Source organism: Hyla sarda, chromosome 6 (genome assembly GCF_029499605.1).
Source record: "Hyla sarda isolate aHylSar1 chromosome 6, aHylSar1.hap1, whole genome shotgun sequence".
NCBI lineage: Eukaryota > Metazoa > Chordata > Amphibia > Anura > Hylidae > Hyla > Hyla sarda.
The window spans coordinates 81,336,129-81,359,467 of NC_079194.1; positions in this window are offsets into that span (position 1 = coordinate 81,336,129).

Genomic DNA, 23,339 nt, shown 5'->3' on the forward strand with positions numbered 1-23,339 from the left:
GGGTCTGGATGATGACAGGGGGGGATGAGGTATTTCCCACCCTAGGCTTATACTCGAGTCAATAACTTTTCCTGGGATTTTGGGTTGAAATTAGGGGTCTCGGCTTATACTCGGGTCGGCTTATACTCGAGTATATACGGTATTAACTAAGAGGAGAAGCGTTTTGGAAACAAGTCCTCATTTTCTGTGTCCCATATTATGGTTCACACACCTGGAATCTCACTACAAATACTGAGCGTCTAGTACACTCAGAGGGGATCCTGGAGCTGCTGACCTCACGTCGACTGAGCGATATTACACGCCTACTGTTACGCCGAGCGCTCCGGGTCCCCGTTCCTCCCCGGAGCGCTCGCCTCATCCTCGTTGCTGCAGCGCCCCGGTCAGATCCACTGACCGGGTGCGCTGCGGTACCGCCTCCAGCCGGGATGCGATTCGCGATGCGGGTGGCGCCCGCTCGCGATGCGCACCCCGGTCCCCGTACCTGACTCGCTCTCCGTCGGTCCTGTCCCGGCGCGCGCGGCCCCGCTCCCTAGGGCGCGCGCGCGCCGGGTCTCTGCAATTTAAAGGGCCAGTGCACCAATGTTGGTGCCTGGCCCAATCTTCCCAATTACCAATTAGTGTGATCACCTGTGTACTTCCCTATATTACCTCACTTCCCCTGCACTCCCTTGCCGGATCTTGTTGCCTTAGTGCCTAGTGAAAGCGTTCCCTTGTCTGTTCCTAGCCCGTGTTCCTGACCTCCTGCCGTTGCCCCTGACTACGATCCTTGCTGCCTGCCTCGACCTTCTGCTACGTCCGACCTTGCTTCTGCCTACTCCCTTGTACCTCGCCTATCTTCAGTATCTTCAGCAGTCAGAGAGGTGAGCCGTTGCTAGTGGATACGACCTGGTCACTACCGCCGCAGCAAGACCATCCCGCTTTGCGGCGGGCTCTGGTGAAAACCTGTAGTGGCTTAGAACCGGTCCACTAGCGCGGTCCTCGCCAATCCCTCTCTGGCACAGAGGATCCACCTCCTGCCAGCCGGCATCGTGACAGTAGATCCGGCGATGGATCCCGCTGAAGATCCTACACTGGTCGCCCAGCTAGCCCTAAAGATCGCCCAACGAGATCAACAGCTGGCATACTTGACCTCCGAGGCACTGCGTATTCAGTCACAGATACAGCAGCTGCAGATACAGCAACAGCTACAGCTGCAACTACCATCTCCTCCGCCGGCTCCTGCAACTCCTCCGCAGCAACCGGCCGTTCCTAACCCCTGCTTGTCCCTGCCGGACAAATTTGGCGTAAAGATCGCCCAACGAGATCAACAGCTGGCATACTTGATCTCCGAGACACAGCGTCTTCAGTCACAGTTACAGCAGCTGCTGCCGCAGATACAGCAACTTCAGTCACAGCAGCTGCTGCCGCAGATACAGCAACTTCAGTCACAGCTACAGCTGCAACAACCATCTCCTCCGCCGGCTCCTGCAACTCCTCCGCAGCAACCGGCCGTTCTTAACCCCTGCTTGTCCCTGCCGGACAAGTTTGATGGGGACCGCAATGATTCTGCCACAGCCACAGTCCAGTCCTTCTTCGCTGAGGTCCGTGGTGTCTTCGAGGAGCCTGCCCGAGCTTCTTCTGCCGAGATTGCCCTGCTGAACCTGGAACAGGGTGTTTCTTCCATTGGCGAGTACGCCATTCAGTTCCGTGCTCTTGCTTACGAGTTGTCCTGGAATAGTGAGCTTCTCTGCGCGACCTTTAAAAAAGGCCTATCCAGCAACATTAAAGATGTTCTGGCCGCACGAGAGACTCCTGCTGACCTACATGAACTCATTCATCTTGCCACTCGCATTGACATGCGTTCTTCCGGATGGCGTCTGGAGCTCCGCCTGGATATGGACTTTGTTCGCACGAAGCGTTTTTTCTCCCCGGCTCCTCTCTCCTCTGGTCCTCTGCAATCCGTTCCTGTGCTTCCCGCCGCGGAGGCTATGCAAGTTGACCGGTCTCGCTTGACACCTCAAGAGAGGACACGACGCCGCATGGAGAATCTTTGCCTGTACTATGCCGGTACCGAACACTTCCTGAAGGATTGTCCTATCCGTCCTCCCCGCCTGGAAAGACGTACGCTGACTCCGCACAAAGGTGACACAGTTCTTGATGTCAACTCTGCTTCTCCACGCCTTACTGTGCCTGTGCGGATATCTGCCTCTACCTTCTCCTTCTCTACTATGGTCTCCTTGGATTCCGGATCTGCAGGAAAAATTTTTTTGGCCTCTCTTATCAACAGGTTCTACGTCCCTGTGACCAGTCTCGCCAGACCCCTCTACATCTATTGTATTAACAATAAAAGATTGGACTGTCTCATGCGTTTCCGCACAGAACCCCTCCTAATGTGCATCGGACCTCATCACGGAAAAATTGACTTTTTTTTCCTCAGGTTCTTTGGCCCCAAGAAGAGGGGGAGACCCAAGGGGGGGGGTACTGTTACGCCGAGCGCTCCGGGTCCCCGTTCCTCCCCGGAGCGCTCGCCTCATCCTCGTTGCTGCAGCGCCCCGGTCAGATCCACTGACCGGGTGCGCTGCGGTACCGCCTCCAGCCGGGATGCGATTCGCGATGCGGGTGGCGCCCGCTCGCGATGCGCACCCCGGTCCCCGTACCTGACTCGCTCTCCGTCGGTCCTGTCCCGGCGCGCGCGGCCCCGCTCCCTAGGGCGCGCGCGCGCCGGGTCTCTGCAATTTAAAGGGCCAGTGCACCAATGTTGGTGCCTGGCCCAATCTTCCCAATTACCAATTAGTGTGATCACCTGTGTACTTCCCTATATTACCTCACTTCCCCTGCACTCCCTTGCCGGATCTTGTTGCCTTAGTGCCTAGTGAAAGCGTTCCCTTGTCTGTTCTTAGCCCGTGTTCCTGACCTCCTGCCGTTGCCCCTGACTACGATCCTTGCTGCCTGCCTCGACCTTCTGCTACGTCCGACCTTGCTTCTGCCTACTCCCTTGTACCTCGCCTATCTTCAGTATCTTCAGCAGTCAGAGAGGTGAGCCGTTGCTAGTGGATACGACCTGGTCACTACCGCCGCAGCAAGACCATCCCGCTTTGCGGCGGGCTCTGGTGAAAACCTGTAGTGGCTTAGAACCGGTCCACTAGCGCGGTCCTCGCCAATCCCTCTCTGGCACAGAGGATCCACCTCCTGCCAGCCGGCATCGTGACAGTAGATCCGGCCATGGATCCCGCTGAAGATCCTACACTGGTCGCCCAGCTAGCCCTAAAGATCGCCCAACGAGATCAACAGCTGGCATACTTGACCTCCGAGGCACTGCGTATTCAGTCACAGATACAGCAGCTGCAGATACAGCAACAGCTACAGCTGCAACTACCATCTCCTCCGCCGGCTCCTGCAACTCCTCCGCAGCAACCGGCCGTTCCTAACCCCTGCTTGTCCCTGCCGGACAAATTTGGCGTAAAGATCGCCCAACGAGATCAACAGCTGGCATACTTGATCTCCGAGACACAGCGTCTTCAGTCACAGTTACAGCAGCTGCTGCCGCAGATACAGCAACTTCAGTCACAGCAGCTGCTGCCGCAGATACAGCAACTTCAGTCACAGCTACAGCTGCAACAACCATCTCCTCCGCCGGCTCCTGCAACTCCTCCGCAGCAACCGGCCGTTCTTAACCCCTGCTTGTCCCTGCCGGACAAGTTTGATGGGGACCGCAATGATTCTGCCACAGCCACAGTCCAGTCCTTCTTCGCTGAGGTCCGTGGTGTCTTCGAGGAGCCTGCCCGAGCTTCTTCTGCCGAGATTGCCCTGCTGAACCTGGAACAGGGTGTTTCTTCCATTGGCGAGTACGCCATTCAGTTCCGTGCTCTTGCTTACGAGTTGTCCTGGAATAGTGAGGTTCTCTGCGCGACCTTTAAAAAAGGCCTATCCAGCAACATTAAAGATGTTCTGGCCGCACGAGAGACTCCTGCTGACCTACATGAACTCATTCATCTTGCCACTCGCATTGACATGCGTTCTTCCGGATGGCGTCTGGAGCTCCGCCTGGATATGGACTTTGTTCGCACGAAGCGTTTTTTCTCCCCGGCTCCTCTCTCCTCTGGTCCTCTGCAATCCGTTCCTGTGCTTCCCGCCGCGGAGGCTATGCAAGTTGACCGGTCTCGCTTGACACCTCAAGAGAGGACACGACGCCGCATGGAGAATCTTTGCCTGTACTATGCCGGTACCGAACACTTCCTGAAGGATTGTCCTATCCGTCCTCCCCGCCTGGAAAGATGTACGCTGACTCCGCACAAAGGTGACACAGTTCTTGATGTCAACTCTGCTTCTCCACGCCTTACTGTGCCTGTGCGGATATCTGCCTCTACCTTCTCCTTCTCTACTATGGTCTCCTTGGATTCCGGATCTGCAGGAAAAAATTTTTTGGCCTCTCTTATCAACAGGTTCTACGTCCCTGTGACCAGTCTCGCCAGACCCCTCTACATCTATTGTATTAACAATAAAAGATTGGACTGTCTCATGCGTTTCCGCACAGAACCCCTCCTAATGTGCATCGGACCTCATCACGGAAAAATTGACTTTTTTTTCCTCAGGTTCTTTGGCCCCAAGAAGAGGGGGAGACCCAAGGGGGGGGTACTGTTACGCCGAGCGCTCCGGGTCCCCGTTCCTCCCCGGAGCGCTCGCCTCATCCTCGTTGCTGCAGCGCCCCGGTCAGATCCACTGACCGGGTGCGCTGCGGTACCGCCTCCAGCCGGGATGCGATTCGCGATGCGGGTGGCGCCCGCTCGCGATGCGCACCCCGGTCCCCGTACCTGACTCGCTCTCCGTCGGTCCTGTCCCGGCGCGCGCGGCCCCGCTCCCTAGGGCGCGCGCGCGCCGGGTCTCTGCAATTTAAAGGGCCAGTGCACCAATGTTGGTGCCTGGCCCAATCTTCCCAATTACCAATTAGTGTGATCACCTGTGTACTTCCCTATATTACCTCACTTCCCCTGCACTCCCTTGCCGGATCTTGTTGCCTTAGTGCCTAGTGAAAGCGTTCCCTTGTCTGTTCCTAGCCCGTGTTCCTGACCTCCTGCCGTTGCCCCTGACTACGATCCTTGCTGCCTGCCTCGACCTTCTGCTACGTCCGACCTTGCTTCTGCCTACTCCCTTGTACCTCGCCTATCTTCAGTATCTTCAGCAGTCAGAGAGGTGAGCCGTTGCTAGTGGATACGACCTGGTCACTACCGCCGCAGCAAGACCATCCCGCTTTGCGGCGGGCTCTGGTGAAAACCTGTAGTGGCTTAGAACCGGTCCACTAGCGCGGTCCTCGCCAATCCCTCTCTGGCACAGAGGATCCACCTCCTGCCAGCCGGCATCGTGACACCTACATAGGTGTTGTGCCCTCAGCACAACGCCCTCTGGTAAGCCTTAAATTTGTTTTGTTAAGGGTCTTACCTATCCTAACATACAACACTAGGAGCGCATCTCTTTTTTCCCTTTTTTATATATACATATAATATATGGAGTTACTATTTTAATCCCAACAATATACCTAAAGGGATTGCCAAGGAATATTTATTGATGGTACATGCTTTAGATTGATACTGTAAGTACTGTGTGATTGTTTTTGACCCCCTGAACCCCCACTATCTGTATTATAAAAAGGGTCTCTTTGTTGTTTTTCAAGGCACAGTTGCTCTAACACACATGTGGCTGTGCTCTGCAGCTTAGCCACATTTAGATTGTTCTACAGATTTGCGGGGTCCTCGGGGTTGGAATCTCATTGACCTCACATGAGAATAGGCAATAAATGTATATCCATGGGTTACTTAAAACTTAATTGGCTTCCAAATGAAGCTGTCTTCCTATCGTGTACATGTTACAGGTAAGGAAATAAGACTTAAGGCCCAACCAGGGACAGTGACCCATGGTACTGAATGTATTCAGTGTACCTTTCAGAAGAGTATGTTGGAGCTGCATTCCATTGTGCATACAAAATTTATTTTATTGCCTCTTGTGTTCACCGAGGCATGATGGCCTGACTGCCATTGTCACATCAGTAGCCCCTGTTGCTTCAGTTCTCCTCTGTATACAGTCAGACAATGAAGCAATACCTTATTATTACCTAACAATTTGATATCAACAACTAACATAATAAGATATGAATCTTTAAATGGACGCTGTCAACATCAAAAACTTTTTATATGTTTGTACATCTTGGCAAAACCATTCTATATACTTTATATTTCTATATCTCCTTTTTATAGAAATCAAGACAACTAGGGGTTCCCATACCATCCAGAAAATATTTCCGTCCAGATGCAGCATCATTTTTGTCCCACCTGAAGCACAGGCTGGGACAAATTCCAGGAAGTGAGAGTGGAATAAATACAGGACTTCAAAAGACCAGGATTTTCTGTGCTGACCACGGAGAAATGAATAAAGCCCAGGAAAAGGAATGGAGGTTTAATAGCAATGTGTTTCACCGCATGCGCGGCTTCAAATCCTGGTCTTTTGAAGTCCTGTATTTATTCCACATCTTTCAGGAAGGCTGCAGACTACAGGATTGTGATCCTCAAATCACATGCGATCAGCATTGTTGTGTATGCCACTACACAACTTAGCAGGGTGAGCACGAAAAAAAAAATGTCTTCCCTTTTCCCCGTCCTCGTGCTGGCTTTACTCCACAGGGAGCGCCTTTCTTCTTTTCTCTTTTCAGGAAGGGAGAGTGGAACTAGCGATCCTCTGTGCTCACCCCTGTCCTATTAGACTGCAGCATAAAAAAAGAAAGGAGGGGGTTACAGAGCAGCCTGCAGTGTTTGGATAAAGAGACCCAGCACAACACAGCAGACTCAGGGAAGAAGTGAATGCATGGTGATTGAGGGTGGGCTCAGTGCTTACCTCGGACATGCCCCTTCTGAAGCAGTGGATGTCAGAATGAGAATGAGCAGCAAAATGGTGGGATTTGTGAGCCAAATACAGAAGCTAGACACATAAAAAAGACATGTAAAGTGTCTGCATGACGTAGAGGCTAACACATATAAGCATTTTTTTACTTGTGATATGACAGGTACACTTGAAATCACTGTCAACCTGAAAGGTTTGATCTCTAATTATTTAGATGTATACTGTACATATTATATGCATCATCTGCACCTTAATAATTTATCATCTTATGGCTTTGAAGATATAAAAGGAAAAGAAGGTTCCCGTACTACTAATAAATGTATCTAATGTAATTAGTTAATCATTAGAAGCCAAGGCTCTGCTTACACTGGCACATACAAGGTTGGCAAATAGTTGTTACCTACTCCCTACATCATGAAGAAACATGCAGTGATCTCGATCATCTATCTTTAATAGAATTTCATTAATGACACGTTCTTGACAAGTCTTCAAAGCATGTGTTTGATAGAAATGATATTTTGCTATATAATGGAAAATAAGGACATGTATATACAGTGGGGTCTAGAAGTATTTGGACAGTCACACCATTTTAGCCTCCATAAAGCACAGCAATGGTGATTCCCCTCACCTCATGGGTCCAACTCATAGCCATCAATATGTAATTGAAGTGTAGTCTTTCAGCTTATATTCAAGGGGTATAACAAAAATGGAGGGACTTTTGCCATAGTCCCTCCATTTTTATATGCTCAAACATAAGTGGACAAACTAACATAGTTATAAATATACAGATGCAAATACTTGGACATCATTAAATGCTGACTTTCCACCCTTAAGATGTTTTGTTGGGCTCTCACTGCAGGAATTCTAGGTTGCTGCTTTTTGGAGGTCTGTTTGCTTTAAGTTTTGTAGTAAAGGCAGGAACATAGCTATAGGGGGTGCACAGATTGCATTAGGGCCATGGTGGCTAAGGGATCCCCAAAGCAAATTTGCCCCACAAGAGACAAGTATTATAATTGACACATGGGGCAGTGTTACAGATTTTGCATCGGAGCCCAGAAGCCCTGATTAAAGGAGTAAAGGAGTTTACTAGGCTTTTAACCCCACCTCTCCAAATTAAAGAGTCTGACCCCCATCATTCGAATATCTTGCAGATAGGCCTTCAGTTTTAAAATACCAGATAACCCATTTAAGAAATATAAAAATCATACTCCATCAGGTTGAGGCCAGATAAGTCACTAAAATGTTCCATTTTATTTTTGGTATGTTTTGGGACACTATCCATTAATACTGCAAAGCACAGTTTAAAAAAAAATCGGCATTTGACTGAATCTGAGCTGGAAATCTAGTGCTATACACTCCTCCTGTTACATCTACAGCCACATCATCAAGAGACACCAATGACTCAATTGGCAGCCACACAGGAGAGTGCCATAACATGGCCTCCAGATGATGAAGTTCAGAACCAAGGTAGAAACTGTTTGTCAAATCAACACTATGTCTCCTCTGGTGAAGAATCTCTCACAAACTTGCACAGGCAACCATCTTGATCAGCTCCACAACAGGCCTATGCCACATCTCTTGGCTTCCAGTACACCTCTCAGCCTACAGGCCCGCTGCCTCTTCGAGAGCGGAGAAAGTGCGCGCCCTGTTGCCTTATGGTCCATCATCTTGTAGCACCTGTAGCAAAACAGAGAAAAAAATAACGTCTCATAATACATCAGTATGTACAGTACATGTATAAAGTGAACGCCTACCCCTGTTCCCCAGAAACATGGCTTTGCAGCTCTACTGTGTCAGGTAATCAGCAAGATTGGCAGTAACCATTAGTATAGTATGGACTGTGTTCGGTGCCGTGACTGTAATGGGGGGCGTGCACGCGCTGGCCACGCTGTCATGAGAGCCCACTGTCTAAGCATGGGCAGCGGTGAATATACACCCCCATGCATTGAATATTCCCGCTCCCTATTACAGTCACCACCATGAACAACACAGCCAATATTATAATAATCATGGTTCCTGCCCCTCTGACAGATTACCTATTAGAGGGACTACAAAACTACAAAGCCTTATATCTGGAACAAGGGGTCATTAGACATGCTTTAAAAAGTTATGTGAGCCCCCCCCTCCCTCCCACCGTGACCCTAGATATTCTTACAATACTGAGGTAACAGCTACACAGGGCCATGAAATTGCTGTCAGTCAATTGAACAATTACATTTGAGCCTATAAAAATGGACAAACTATGTAAAAAAAATGGATTTACTACCTAAACCATAATACAATAATTTTTTTAAAGCTCTTGAATTCGAGCTGAATGACTACACTACAATCACATATTGATCACATATAGCTTTATAGCAAGTCCATAGTGGTCACAGAGGCTACATTCTAGAAAATGTTTAAATGTCCAAATACTTTGGGACCTAGCTGCACTTTGGGATTGGATAAGGAATTTGGTCCCTGACATTGTAGACCTGGAGTTATGCATTTTATTGTTTTTAATTTTAACCATTAGGCCTCCCCACTTATACATTACATGGGTTTCCCAAAAACATAGCATATTGCAAGCTTCAACTATTAGTAGATTAATTTATTACCAAATTGCTAGGTTACAGCTTTTATTGCCCTCCATGCCTCAACAAGCCTCTCGTGTTTCTTGGGAAGGATATGTCAATAGCATAAAGCTCAGGTAGCCAGCCGCTTAACTCTGCATTTTGGAATTTTCTGCATATTTTGTGCAGCTGGTTTTGCGACCTATTAACTTCAGTGGGTAGCAAAATCAGCTGCAGAAAATATGCAGTAAAAATATGCATCAGATCCTGTAGGTGTGTACCCTTAGGCTGAATTCACGTTGCAGATTTGATTAAAAAAAAAAAAAAGCTTACATTTATCTGAATTTGGCTTGTAGAAAGCCATGTGCTTACCACCAAAACAGCCTCATACATTTAATTGGAACTGATTTTCATAAATGAATATACAGCCAATCTGTAGTGACCTGACATGTGGGCTGGAGCGTGGGAAGCACTGACAACAAGGACTGGCACCATCAGAACAGCTTTGGGGGGGGGGGGATCAGAGGTAGGTGAGTACAGTTTTTTTTATGTTAGGCTGGCTTTCTGTCCACTTATAAATGTCAAAGTTATCCTCTGGAATACCTCTTTAAACCTCAAACTCACCATAATGGACTGAGTACATTATTTGTTACTAAACACCAACAGATGCTGCAGAACATCTTTTTTTTCTTTCTTTTTTTTAAACAGGAAGAAACATTATATCAGTCTATCCATGGTAGACAGCAATCTCCCCTGTAAGGGCCCTTGCACACTATGGATTTTCCGCTGAGAATGAATTCTTACCACAATCGGCTTGCAGGAGAATTTTATTAATCTTAAAGGGGTACTCCCGTGGAAACCTTTTTCTTTTTTTTTTTTTTTTTTTTTTTAAATCAACTGGTGCCAGAAAGTTAAACAGATTTGTAAAATTACTTACTAAAAAAAAATCTTAATCCTTCCAGTACATTTTAGGGGCTGTATACTAAAGAGAAATTCAAAAAAGAAATGCATTTCCTCTGATGTCATGACCACAGTGCTCTCTGCTGACCTCTGCTGTCCATTTTAGGAACTGCCCAGAGCTGGAGAAAATCCCCATAGCAAACATATGCTGCTCTGGACAGTTCCTAAAATGGACAGCAGAGGTCAGCAGAGAGCACTGTGGTCATGACATCAGAGGAAATGCATTTCTTTTTGGGATTTCTCTTTAGTATACAGCCCCTAAAATGTACTGGAAGGATTAAGATTTTTTAATAGAAGTGATTTACAAATCTGTTTAACTTTCTGGCACCAGTTAATTTAAAAAAAAAAGTTTCCACGGGAGTACCCCTTTAATGGGAATTCTGCTGCTCCGTGCACACTGCCAAAAGAATGAACATCCACCCGGAAAAATCCATTAGTCAATAAGACTTTAAATTGCAGGGGTTAACTTCTGCTCCAAATTCTGCGCAAGGTTAACACTATTCCAGCAGCACGGTAGCACTGATGGAAACCGGCGAGGAAATTCCTTGCTGAATTTTTGCCCTTACACTTCCAAAATAGGTTCTGCAGCAGCTGAGGAAGGCAATATAATGAATTACATACATACTATAAACTAGAAAGAAACTCATCTCTGAGTTCCATAACTGTATAAATGTACTCAGTTTGCTTTTTAGATGTCGTGAATCTCCTTCGGATAGGGGATAAGATGTCTAGCAGGGGAGTACCCCTTTAATCCACCAGATGCAATTCTTTGTCAAGTTTTTGGTGACATAATTTACTCTGTTTTTTTATTCTGTGTAACCTATTCTGTACAGATAGATTCATGACCATGTGCATATACATTAATGGAAATAAAATACACTGAAATTAAAATAATTCCTAATTTTATGACATAACTGTTTTAACATTCATTTCACTCTGTAGGAAGAAAAAAAATCATTTAAGCTCGGGTGAGTTTTAGCATTATTAAAAAAGCATTAGGGTAATGGGTCCTCTTCTGTAATGGGAGTTTTAACTGCAGGTTTCATCACCTGCCTAAGGTGGGCCTGAGAACAACAAAGGATAATGACTGCGCTGACGGATCCTGTGCCGTCTCTCTGTGTGGCAGTCATTTTCTACCTGTCAGCGTGTTACTATCTCCTCAAACACAAAGCACCTCACATCTCGCTTTAGTTTTGATGAAAGAGACTATTTTCAGCCTCGGAGGGGAGACTTCTGAACAATTTTGCTTCACAGCTGCTTCTGTGCTGTGATACATCGAGGGCAGGAAAGAACGGGCGCTCCGGACAATAATAAAATTGTCTGGAAAGAAAATAACTAGTAATAAAGTTAGTTTTTACCCTATGTAACTAAATATTTAGAGAATATTTATTGATCCAACCTTTCCTTTCTGGGCCTATTTATAAGGATAGATAGATGATAATTGATAGATAGATAGATAGATAGATAGATTGGAGATAGATAGATGATGATAGATATAGTGGATAGATAGATAGATAGATAGATAGATAGGAGATAGATAGATATTAGATAGATAGATAATAGATAGATAGACAGACAGATAAATATTAGATAGATAGATAATAAATAGATAAATAGATAGATATTAGATAGATAATAAATAAATATATATATATATATATATATATATATATATATATATATATATGGGATAAGTATTTACCTCAGGGAGAGGCCACCACTTCTGGTGTGACGGAGCTTCAAAAGGCCAATTAGCACTCCATTCTGGGTAAGGGAATATGCAAAGTAGCTCATTACACCACCTTCTCAGGTAGTGTTCCCTGGTATCAGCTTGTCTCCTGTTACGGAATATAAAAAGCTGATTGGGATTTTATATTCTGTAACAGGAGACAAGCTGATACCAGGGAACACTACCTGAGAAGGTGGTGTAATGAGCTGCTTTGCATATTTCCTTATATATAAATATATATAGATAGATAGATAGATAGATATGGATAGATAGATAGATAGATAGATAGATAGATAAATAAAAAGTCCAGATAGGTTGCCAGCTATAGAAAGGCTTGGTCCAACAGCATATCCACATGAAATATCACAGCAGCACATCCAGATGGCGGTTTGGCTTTATTCAGCACTAGATTGCCGCAGCAACGTTTCATCCATCTCGCATGGCTGAACGGCATTCTGGTGTTGAATAAAGCCAAACCGCAATCTGGATGTGCTGCTGTGATATTTCTGTAGTTAGCTATCAGATCAATAAATATTATATAGATAGATAGATAGAAAATAGATAGATAGATAGATATATAGATAGATAGAAAATAGATAGATAGATGATAGCTAATAACAACAGGATGCCGCAAGCAGTGGGGCTCCATAAAAAAAAACTATACTAGAATCCCCCTCCATCATGATTCTATTCAACTGCAAATTTGTCAATTGGCCAAATTGTATCTGATGTGACCTTCTTACGTTTCTTACTGATCTGAGCATTAGCTCTTTCTTACAGCATAAGCTTACACTCGAAATGTGTCTCATGGATGTGGATTTTATTCTGGAATCCTGAGATAAAATAAAGTGTGAGCAAATTTTATTCTTTTAAAGTTTGACTGGTGGACGTTTATTTTGATTGCATTATATTCAATAAATCTTTTCCCAGAAAGCCCGTGGAGTGCTAATGGCCTTTTTTGGTTCTCCATACACCAGAAGTGGGGCTCTTCCCTAAGGAGAAAACTTATCCCCTTTTCATATATATCTATATTTAGTATTGTATATCTAAAAAAAAAAAATATTTTAAGCTTTTGTTCGTTGTATATTTTTAGACCATTTGTGACCAGAGGTGTATCTAAATTTTCATTAATCCAACCCTCACCGGGGGGGGGCGCAAGCCGCCAATGTATAGGTACAGTACATGCGCATGCTCATTCACTAATGGGGAATCCAGGACACTTCTTCCAGATCCCCAAACAAGTGAGCACTGCTTCAGCTGTATGAGCTCACTCACATGCCATTAAAAGCTTTCCCTTAGTGTAGGCCACAGGAGACCGCAACTTCCATCCCAACACAGCACAGGCTCCAATCACTCATCACTGCCTACACTGCGGAGGAAGGAAGAGACGGTCAGGCTGTACTGCAGAGGAGATTGATGTGTGGGACATTAGGTAAGGCTGCTTTCACACTATAAGTTGCTCTGTTTTAAAGACCCGTTATAATGCCCTGTTAAGAAAACCCTTTAAAACGGCCATTAAACAGCCTTTACAAAATCTAGTCTATGGGATTTTTACATAATCCCTTTTCACCCCTTATAGCCCGTTATGAATAACTGACATTATTTGTGACGGGAGAAAAATGAGTGCATGTAACTTTTTTTCTCCCATCACAAATAATGTCCGCTATTCATAATGGGCTATAACGGGTGAAAACAGATAATGTAAAAATCCCATGGACTTGAATGGGATTGTTAATGGCCGTTTAACAGACGTTTTTAAGGGTTTTCTTAACAGAACATTATAACGGGTCCTTAAAATGGAGCAACCTAACCATATTTTGTTTTTTATCCTGGCATCTTGGGAGGGAGGGCTGGATGGATACCAACTTAGCTACCTATCTGGATACCTACATACATAGCTAGCTATCTGGCTACCCACCTACATAGCTACCTGCCTACATAACTACCTGACTGCCTGCCTAGCTACCTGCCTACCTACCTATGTAGCTACCTAAATGGCTACCTACCTAACTATCTACCTACTTGTATAATTACCTACCTACTTATGTACCTACAGTCCTGTAGGGGAACCGCTCTCCCATGTGGATTACGGGTGCAAGCTGGTCCAACCCGGGCAGGGTCCCCAAATATAAACAAAAAAATGCAGCAGCACTCCGTTGTGGATGAAAAAAGTGGAGTTAGGCTTTATTCATCAGGTGTACTGCACCTGATGAATAAAGCCTAACTCCACTTTTTTCATCCACAACGGAGTGCTGCTGCATTTTTTCGTTTACTTATGTACCTAGCTACCAACCTATGTACCTACCTACCTATGCACTAGCTATTTACCTACATACTTATTTACCTAACTACTTGACTACCTACCTCCTTACCTATCAACATAGGTAGCAACCTGGCAACCTACCTATGTAGCTACCTAAATGGCAACCTACCTAGATATCCACCTACTTATTTACCTACCTACTTACTTATGTACCTAGCTACCCACCTATGTACCTATCCACTAGCTACCTACCTACCTCCCTACTTACTTACCTACTTACTTGACGACCTACCTTCTTACCTACCTGGCTACCTACCTAGCTACATGGTACCTACCTACTTATTTTCCTACCTACTTACATACCGCGCTACTTACCTATGTACTTACTTACCTATGTACATATCTACTTACCTAGCTACCTACCTACATAGCTACCTACTTATCTACCTAGCTACTTGGCTACCTACCTCCTTACTTACTCAGCTATCTACCTACCTACTTACATAAATAGCAATTTAGCTAACTATCTAACTACTTATCTACCTAGCTACTTTGTTACCTACCTACTTACCTACCAAGCTAGCTGATACGCCATTTTGCCAGGGGTGCTAGGGGCCCTAGTACGCCTCTGTTTGTGGCACAATTGTTATTTATAAAACATGAGATTCAGCTTTAAACTCATCTCAAGCACATTTTCTTTTTTTCTGAACATTTCTTACATTGTCCTAAATTTCTTTGCCTCTCGGCTCAATAAATACCAGGGGTGTGTTCATCTGTTCAGCTAGCATGTTCAGACCTTGAGGGTGATCAGACCTGCAGAAATGTACCTTTAACTAAGGAAGTATTTCTGTGTTCTCATGTAGATTGTGTGTAGACCGGAAGAAATCAGACTCCAGTAGCTGCAAGGGATTTCTGTTCACACGAGTCCTTTTTCAGAAGTAAGATGAGAATTCTTAAAATGTTATACTTGTATGAAAGAATAAAATCTCCCTGATATAAAATCCTTTATTACTTCACATGGTGGTTTATAATCACATAGAAAGAAGCTGATTAATATCTGGAGATCTAGTAATCCAGTAGATTAATATAGTATGGTAATCCCAAGTGATGACCCAACAATGAAAAGTAAGGCTCCTTGGTGCCCAACTGATGCTGAATCTACAGTAGCTACCCAGTGCTATATGGTCTTGTACCTGCATAACTGGTGGTTTAGTCCATCTTGAGTGTCCAATGAAATAGTCTCCAAGACATTTACAGTACCTTTTTCTCTTGAGCTAGTGGTTTAGAATCCAGACACAATAAATAAGTGAGCACCCTGGCCGATCCAGTGAATTACTATATATTCACCTTGAGCTATTATCTCAATTGCCATTTCTTTGGCCCAATATCCTGTTTAAATGGAGCAAAATGATTGGTAAGTTGAACTTCAAAATGTCTGATCCTTCTCTGCCTGGACCACTACCAATGGGGGATTCAAGAGCACTGGTGTATGCAGGATTTTCTCAGAAGAGAAGGTAGAAAGAATATTATTCCTCCACACCATGACTATAAATTATCACCATACTTTTATTTCAAAACTATGAAAAAACACTACACACAGCCCAATATCCCCTATACAGTGTCCATGCAATGGTAGATACCATCTCTAAACAGTCTCTGAGGAACATATAAGTTATTATAGTGCAGGTACATCCAGCAACTCAAATGACGTCTTATCTTATCTGAGTTAGTCACTTTCCCTTTTACATGTTATAGTTACATAGTTAGTATGGTCGAAAAAAGACATACGTCCATCAAGTTCAACCAGGGAATTGAAGGGTAGGGGTGTGGTGGGATATTGGGGGATTTTATATTTCTGCATAAGCATTAATGTTATTTTGTTCCAGGAATGTATCTAACCCTGTTTTAAATTTATTAATCGTTCCTGCTGTGACTAGTTCCTGCGGTAGACTGTTCCATAAATTCACAGTTTTTATGGTAAAGAAGGCGTGTCGCCCCTTGAGACTAAATCCTTTCTTCTCCAAACGGAGGGAGTGCTCCCTTGTCCTTTGAGGGGTCTTAACCTGGAACAGTTTTTCTCCATATGTTTTGTATGGGCCATTAATATATTTATATACATTTATCATATCTCCCCTTAAACGTCTCTTCTCAAGACTAAACAATTGTAACTCCTTTAATCACTCCTCATAGCTAAGATGTTCCATGCCCCATATTAGTTTAGTTGCGCGTCTCTGCACCTTTTCCAGCAACACAGTGTCCCTTTTACGGACTGATGACCAAAACTGAACAGCATATTCCAGGTGAGGCCGTACCAATGCTTTATAAAAGGGGAGTATTATGCCCCTGTCCCTCGAGTCCATGCCTCTTTTGATACATGACAATATCCTGCTGGCCTTGGAAGCAGCAGCCTGACATTGCATGCTATTCTGTAGTCTGTGATCTACAAGTACACCCAGATCCTTCTCTACCAGCGACTCTGCAAGTTTAACACCCCCTAAGACATACGATGCATGCAGTTTATTAGTACCCAGATGCATAACTTTACATTTATCCACATTGAACCTCATTTGCCAAGTGGATGCCCACACACTTAGTCTATCCAAGTCATCTTGTAACACATCCTCTATACACTGTACTGTGCTACAAAGCTTGGTGTCATCTGCAAAGATAGAAACAGAGCTGTTAATGCCATCCTCTATATCATTGATAAATAAATTAAACAACAGCGGTCCCAGTACTGAACCTTGGGGTACACCACTAATAACCGGGGACCAATCAGAGTACGAATCATTGACCACCACTCTCCGGGTACGATCCATGAGCCAGTGTTCAATCCAGTTACAAACTAAAGTTTCCAAGCCCAAAGACCTTAACTCACCTGTCAGACGTCTATGAGGGACAGTATCAAACGCTTTAGCAAAATCCAGAAACACTATATCCACAGCCATTCCTCTGTCAAGGCTTCTACTCACCTCTTCATAAAAGCAAATTAGATTGGTTTGACAACTTCTATCCTTAGTAAACCCATGCTGGCTGTCACTTATAATACAATTATCCCCTATGTATTCCTGTATGTAATCCCTTATATGTCCTTCAAACTATTTACCCACAATGCACGTTAAACTTACCAGTCTATAATTTCCTGGGGAAGACCTAGAGCCCTTCTTGAAGATTGGCACCACATTCGCCTTGCGCCAGTCCCTTGGCACAATGCCAGGCACCAGAGAATCTCTAAATATCGTGAACAAGGGTACAGATATTACTGAACTTACCTCTCTAAGAACTCTTGGGTGTAATCCATCTGGTCCTGGAGATTTGCTTACATTTACTTTACTTAACTTACCTTGTACCATCTCTACATTAAGCCAGTTCAGTACATTACATGATGTGTTACCAGCACTGACCTGGCCAATGTCAGCTCCTCCTTCTTCCCTAGTATATACAGAACTAAAGAACCCATTCAGTAGCTCCGCCTTCTCTTGATCGCCTTGTGACAACCTCCCCATTATTATTATTAAGGGGTCCTACATGCTCTGTCCTTGTTTTTTTCGCATTTATATATCTAAAAAAATATTTAGGATTAGTTTTGCTTTCTTTGGCCACCTGTCTCTCATTTTGAATTTTTGCAGTTTTTATTACATTTTTACAGATTTTATTAAGCTCTTTGTACTGTTTAAATGTTATAGCTGACCCATCAGATTTGTATTTTTTGAAGGCTATTTTTTTGTTGTTTATTGCTCTTTTAACATCATTTGTCAGCCATGTAGGATTTAGTTTTAATTTTTTATATTTGTACCCCTTTGGTATATATTTACCTGTATAGTTATTTAGAGTAGATTTAAAAATTTCCCATTTACCTTCTGTATCTGTATTTGAGAACACCTCCCCCAGTCTATGTCCTGTAGTGCAGCTCTCAAGGGAAATTTGCCTTTTTAAAGTTATATGTTTTTGCCTTCCCCATCTGTCTTTGTTTTCTACATTTTAAATCAAAAGTAACTATATTGTGGTCGCTATTACCAAGGTTTTCCCGCACAGTTACATTACCAACCAACTCTGCGTTGTTGGAAATGATCAGATCCAACAAGGCACCACTTCTTGTTGGGTCCTCCACAAACTGGCCCATAAAATTATCCTGCAATAAATTTAGAAATTGTTGCCCCTTTGAAGTTTTAGCCAACCCCCGACCCCAATCTATGTCTGGATTGTTAAAATCTCCCATTATTACCACTGTACCGGCCCGGGCAGCCCTCTCTATTTGTTTATACAGCCGACCTTCTATTTCCTCAGTGATATTAGGGGGTCTGTAGATTACACCAAATATTATTTTTTCAGTATTTCCCTCCTTTTGTAATTCTACCCACAGTGATTCCTGTTCATTCTATTCTTGCAAAACAATGTAAAACCCTACAGATTGACAGCCCAGTCATGCGAGGAGTTCAGCCATGTCTCAGTGACCCCAACTATATCAATATGTTCCTCCAGTATCAAGGCCTCCAGCTCCCCCATTTTATTTGCTAGGCTTCTGGCATTTGTGAACATACACTTTACATTTCCATCCTTTATGTTATTGGGGTTAATGGGATTCAAGGGTATATGTTTTATTTTCCTATGAAACCTATTCCTACTAACTATTCTAACCCCTCCCACCGCTCCACCGCCAGGTATATTAATAATTCCCACCTCTCTATCTACGCTATCTTTCCCCTCTTTGCTGTAGGTTCCCTCCCCCCAAGTCCCTAGTTTAAAAACTCCTCCACCCTTCTAGCCATCTTCTCCCCAAGCACAGCTGCACCCTCCCCATTGAGGTGCAGCCCGTTCCTACGGTAGAGCCGGTAACCGACAGTGAAGTCGGCCCAGTTCTCCATGAACCCAAACCCCTCCTTCCTACACCAGCTTCTGAGCCACTTGTTTACCTCCCTAATCTCCTGCTGCCTCTCTGATGTGGCTCGTGGTACTGGTAGTCCTTGCCTTAATCTTGCGGCCTAAGTCCCTGAAATAATTTTTAAGGACACTCCACCTACCTCTTACTTTGTCATTGGTGCCAATTCGTACCATGACTGCTGGGTCCTCTCCAGCCCCGCCCAGCAACCTGTCAACCCAATCCGCGATGTGCCGAACTCGAGCGCCAGGTAGACAACACACTGTTCGGCGATCCCGGTCTTTGTGACAGATCGCCCTGTCTGTCCATCCGGTCCTGACCACAACTCATCTTTGTAGAACCAGCCAGACAATAAAATAGGTAGTTTCCCAAGCATATAGGCCTCTAGCAGGTGGATTCCCCAGTATACAGGCCCCAAGTTAATAGGTTCCCCAGTATATAGTGCCCAGTAGGTAGATCAGTAGGTAGTGTCCCTTGGTTAAAAACGTTGAAACCACCCCATGTGTACACAACTCTGGTCTGGAGACCTTTCAACACATTAGAAGGGCAGCCGGTCCCACCAAAACTGAGGGTTCAGCCAATGTCTAAGATATATAGCTAGCTTTTGCTGTCGGCAGCAAGGCTACAATCCAACAATTTGACTTCCTGCTCTCCTCTCTTGATCATTGAAGGCAATAGAGTACATGGACAAAGTAATGTGACAAATTTACTTGGGTCAATGAAAGACACCGTGGTTCAACAGATTAAATCCCTGCATATACAGTTTATAGTACATACTAAGTCTAGTTCCATTTAATGATGGCTTCAATAAATAAGATAATTGCTAAAGAATTTGCTTATGATTATCTCTATTGGTTTAGAGTTCCATACAGTATTTCCTCTACAGCTGGGTTCTTTCATCAAAACTTTCTATGTTGAATTACATATCACTACTAAGTAACTAAGTAGCAATTCAATCGTTCGTACCTGCGAACGGTAGTGAGATAGCAGCTGTTACCTGATAATGTGCCGCAGAGATTGGGAGAATCTACTTGGTGTGGATGGAAACACTTTGTTTGAAAAGAATTTGGGATCACTTTTCCTTTACTGACAAACGTCTGATTCTTTCTTCACTCTTATCTGGAGGGAATTTGTAATGGACTCTGAGAGGGTAGTTGTGCCTTACAGTAACAAATCAGGTTAGGAATGTACACTTTCTGCAAATGGATTTTAGGGTAATAAATTCTCTGCAGAAAAGTGATAGATTTTTCACGACCAAAATAGTTTAGACTTGTTATGAAAGTGATATGCAACATCTGATATTTCCTATTACAAAAATTAAAAGGGGATTTTAAATGTTTTTGTAATTTATTTTATTGCTCTATTCTGCCCCCTTCTATGTGTAAAGAGGTATTAAACAGCCCCACCACCCTTGTCCTAGCAGAATGGGTAGTAGCAGAAAATGGCAGAGCTGTGTCTTTACCAGATGCCTAACCAGTGCCCTTTGTCTCTGCCATTGGGTACAGCATCTAGTTAAGCTATTTAGAGATATTTGAGCAATTTGAAATGTTTTGGTAATTTATTTTTATTACTCTATTCTTGCCCCTTCCCACTCAGCTAATCGGTGGCTGAGGTGGAACATCGATTGGCTTAGCAATAAAATCCTAGTGGGACACAGAGACAAGGTAGAGGAGCCTGGCCAGGATTGACATGGACATGGAACAAGCACGATGTAGTTGAGAAAGGGGGTAAGTATAGGGTTTTTTCTCTATTTAACTGCACCCTGAACACAGTTAAATACAAAAATAATTCAATAAGATGCAAGCAAACAGATAACATGATCACACCACTTTCCTTCTTTTCTAGATGCTAGCCTGGCTAGAAAAGTAGCATCTGCTGAGAACAACATGGAAGGTGGTGGGTGAGTATTTTTTTGGGGAACAGTATATTATAATTATTTGATGGGACACAGCATAATATAATTATTCCCTTCCCACAAAATCACATACATGTACGCAATTAATGTGGCGAGGAAATATGGAGACGACTAAAAAGCTAAGCCCACTCTATATGCATCACTTGCTATGCCAGAGGCCTTTAGTGAGCCTCCATAGCTGTCATGGCAATCTGCTATTACACCCTGCAATAAGCTAATTATGGTAATGTACTCTATGTATGAAAAATATTTTTTTTTTAAAAGTTCTACTAAGATTTAATTTCCTTCTTTGAAATTTGTAAAAAATAACATAATTGGTATTGTTGCATAAATAAAAGTCTGAGCAATTAAAATATAACTTTATTAAACCCGCAGAGTGACTGTCACTGTCTTAAAAAAGTAGTGGTTTTGGTCACCCCATAAAATGGAATAAAAAGCAATTCAAAAGTCCCAGTAACCCCTAATTTGCACTAATAAAAACTAAAAATCACTGCATAAAGAAGTCCTCAAACAGCTTCTTAGGTGCAAAAATAAAGAGTTAAAAGGCCTAAAACTTGAGGGGGGGGGGTTGTAGAAGTGCATTTGTTTTTGGGTATTAACTTGATCACCCCCCAAAAATTTTTGTTTAGTTTTTGTATTGAATTTTATGGTAAAATGAAGGATGATGTTGAAACAATTGCTCCTGCAAAAGCAAGAGCTTTTATGGTTTTTATTACCCATAACAAAAGAGTTATGAGTAATATAATATATATATATATATATATATATATATATATATATATATATATATAAAACTCAATGGCCCTCATTTACTATTGCAAACCCGACATGTTTTGTCGGGTTTTGGGCCATGTTCTGTCGCATTGCGCCAGAATTTGCGCCAGATTTGAAAAAAAACCCTGACTAACTCTCCATTTTGCTAAGAAAACCCTACAAAAAGGGGCATGTTCCCGACATTTTCACAAAAATCCAACATATTTACTAAGGTTTCCACATAAAATGTGGTGGATTTGAGCTGAGGAAAACCGATCAGAGCATGTGTAAAAAAAGCAAAGTGTAGGGAAAGTGGAAAATGTAGGGAAACCTTAATAAATACCATGGAAAATAAATTGTAGGGAATTATAACCCACAAAGAAACCTACACTCCACTCTTAGTTAATGAGGGCCAATGTGTGTGTGTATGTTCCAGCATCACGTCCAAACCGCTAAAGATATTAACATGAAACTTGGCTCACATGTTACTTATATGTCAACAACAAACATAGGATAGGTAATTTAACCCTTACTCACCCCCATTTGCCAGGGGCGGGGTTTTTGTTTAAAGTCCAATACAAGTCTATGGGAAAGATATGTTACTGCACAACTTCCAAACAGCTGGAGATATTTCGATAATAGTTGGTCACATGTTACTTATATGTCCACTTAAAATATAGGGTAGTTAATTTAACCCTTAACTACCCCCATTTGTGAGTCGGGGTTTTTGTTTAAAGTCCCATGCAAATCAATTGAAAGTGTATTTTTCCACATAACTTCCGTACGGCTGGAGATATTTCAATACCTGGTACACATATTACGGGTCAGGATATGAGGTCGAGATAGGAGGACGGTATATGAGGATGGGATAGGAGGTCGGGATAGGAGGTTGGGATAGGACGTCAAGATAGGAGGTCGAGATAGGAGGACGGGTTATGAGGTCGGGATATGAGATCGAGATAGGAGGTCGAGATAGGAGGACGGGATAGGAGGTTGGGATAGGAGAACAGGATAGGAGGACGGGATAGGAGGTCAGGATAGGAGGTCAAGATAGGAGGACGGGATAGGAGGATGGGATAGGAAGTCGGGATAGGAGGTCGGGATAGGAGGTCGGGATAGGAGGTTGGGATATGAGGTCGGGATGGGAGGTCGAGCTAGGAGGTCGGGATAGGAGGACGGGATGGATAGGAGGTCGGGATATGGGGTTGAGATATGACAACAATATATGAGGATGGGATATGAAGTCAAATGCTTCCTCTGTTGATTTTTCTCCACAACAAGGATTATTATAATATATACTCAGCTAGTATATATTATATCACATTCTATAATGAATTTCAGGGGGCATGGTTTATAATGTTATTACTATCAGAGGGCACAGTGTGTATTATATTTTTTTTCAGGGGGACACATTGGTGTTT